The sequence below is a fragment of the Rutidosis leptorrhynchoides genome, chromosome 9, assembly GCF_046630445.1.
Source record: "Rutidosis leptorrhynchoides isolate AG116_Rl617_1_P2 chromosome 9, CSIRO_AGI_Rlap_v1, whole genome shotgun sequence".
Taxonomy (NCBI): domain Eukaryota; kingdom Viridiplantae; phylum Streptophyta; class Magnoliopsida; order Asterales; family Asteraceae; genus Rutidosis; species Rutidosis leptorrhynchoides.
Genome location: NC_092341.1, coordinates 111029563 through 111032268, shown reverse-complemented (window position 1 = coordinate 111032268; position 2706 = coordinate 111029563).

The following is a 2706-nucleotide window of genomic DNA, read 5'->3' as shown; positions in this document are numbered from 1 at the left end:
CTTCAATCTATCACGCATAATACATTCAATCAATAAGATTACATCCAATACCTTGGTTATTAATCTAGACAAACATTATAGAAACTAGCCAACAATCATGGTAACAGACAACAATACAATCAAATTATAAACTGAAATCATTTCTGAAAACAAGTGAATAACCTACAAGAACAAGAGTTCTTGGATGAAGAAGATGTTGATGGATGACGCCTTGATGTTGAGCCTCTTCAAAGAGGTTGGAATTCTCCAAATAGCTCCTGAAAATCGCCTCTAAAACTCTCTGGTGCGTAACTCTTATGAAACAGTCCCAAAAATGAAGTTTTAAAGTGGAGAAATTAGGTAAAAAGCAGAAAAGTCGGGTACACCTACTACGGGACGTCGTCCCAAAAGGCAGGACGGCGTCCCGATAAACAGACCTAGACGGCGTCCCGACTGTCCAAGACGGCGTCCCACATCAAAGGGCAGGACGGCGTCCCCATTCCCTGGACGGCATCCTGCTTAGCTAAAGGGCACTGTTTCGTTTTCTTTTTAAGATTAGCTCATTTGGACGAAGCCTAACATATCGGAAGCCTTGTTTTATCATTTTAGAGTGCTACCTTGACCCTAACTCGTATCGGGATCGACCAATGTCATAAATCATCAAAATTCTTTGTAAATCATTCTTCCGATACAAATTCGCGCATCTTGGCTTATCACTTGTAGATCACCTTCATTATCTTCGATTCTAGAGCGTTTTAAGTGATATTGCGATAGATATATATGATGTTAATGAGCAATATCAATACTTCCAAGTTTGCTAGCTTACTTCCAATATTGTAAAGTGATCATCCAACCTCAAGAAATCTTTCTTATTTACAGTAAGATATCTTTCTAATATAAGATAATACTCATATCCAAACTTTGATTCAATTTCTATAACTTTAACAATCTTATTTCGAGTGGAAATCTTACTTGAACTTGTTTTTGTGTCATGATTTTGCTTCAAGAACTTTCAAGCCATCCAAGGATCCTTTGAAGCTAGATCTATTTTTTCTCATTTTCAGTAGTTTTATCCACAAAACCTGAGGTAGTAATGATGTTCATAATATCATTCGATTCATATATATAAAACTACCTTATTCGAAGGTTTAAACTTGAAATCACTAGAACATAGTTTAGTTAATTCTAAATTTGTTCGCAAACAAAAGTTAATCCTTCTAACTTGACTTTTAAAATCAACTAAACACATGTTCTATATCTATATGATATGCTAACTTAATGATTTAAAACCAGAAAACACGAAAAACACCGTAAAACCGGACATGCGCCGTCGTAGTAGCACCGCGGGCTGTTTTGGGTTTGATAATTAAAAACTATGATAAACTTTGATTTAAAAGTTGTTCTTCTGGGAAAATAATTTTTCTTATTAACATGAAACTATATCCAAAAATCATGGTTAAACTCAAAGTGGAAGTATATTTTTCAAAATGGTCATCAAGACGTCGTTCTTTCGACTGAAATGACTACCTCTTACAAAAATGACTTGTAACTTATATTTCCAACTATAAACCTATAATTTTTCTGTTTAGATTCATAAAATAGAGTTCAATATGAAACCATAGCAATTTGATTCACTCAAAACGGATTCAAAACTAAGAAGTTATGGGTAAAACAAGATTGGATATTTTTTTTTGATTGTTGTAGCTACGGGAAATATTGTAACAATTCTATACAAATCATATCCTAGCTAACTTATATTGTATTATACATGTATTCTAATATATTATGTAATCTTGGGATACCATAGACACGTATGCAAATGTTTTGACATATCATATCGACCCATCTATATATATTATTTGGAACAACCATAGACACTCTATATGCAGTAATGTTAGAGTTAGCTATACATGGTTGAGGTTGATTCCAAAAATATATATACTTTGAGTTATGATCTAGCCTGATACGTGTATAAACTAGGCCGTGGATTAATTCAAGATAATATATATTTATTTATTTCTGTACATCTAACTGTGGATAACTAGTTGTAGGTTACTAACGAGGACAGCCGACTTAATAAACTTAAAACATTAAAACGTATTAAAAATGTTGTAAATATATTTTGAACATACTTTGATATATATGTACATATTTGTTATAGGTTCGTGAATCGACCAGTGGCCAAGTCTTACTTCCCGACGAAGTAAAAATCTGTGAAAGTGAGTTATAGTCCCACTTTTAAAAATCTAATATTTTGGGATGAGAATACATGCAATTTTATAAATGTTTTACGAAATAGACACAAGTAAATGAAACTACATTATATGGGTGAATGATCGAAGCCGAGTATGCCCCTTTTTAGCTTGGTAGCCTAAGAATTTGGGAACAGACCCCCAAATTGACGCGAATCCTAAAGATAGATCTATCGGGCCCAACAAGCCCCATTCTGGAATTTGGAATGCTTTAGTACTTCGAAATTATCATGTCCGATGGGTGTCCCGGAATGATGGGGATATTCTATATGCATCTTGTTAATGTCGGTTACCAGGTGTTCACCATATGAATGAATTTTATCTCTATGTATGGGATGTATATTGAAATATTAAATCTTTTGGTCTATTATTATGATTTGATAATATATAGGTTAAACCTATAACTCACCAACATTTTTGTTGATGTTTTAAGCATGTTTATTCTCAGGTGATTATTAAGAGCTTTCGCTGTTGC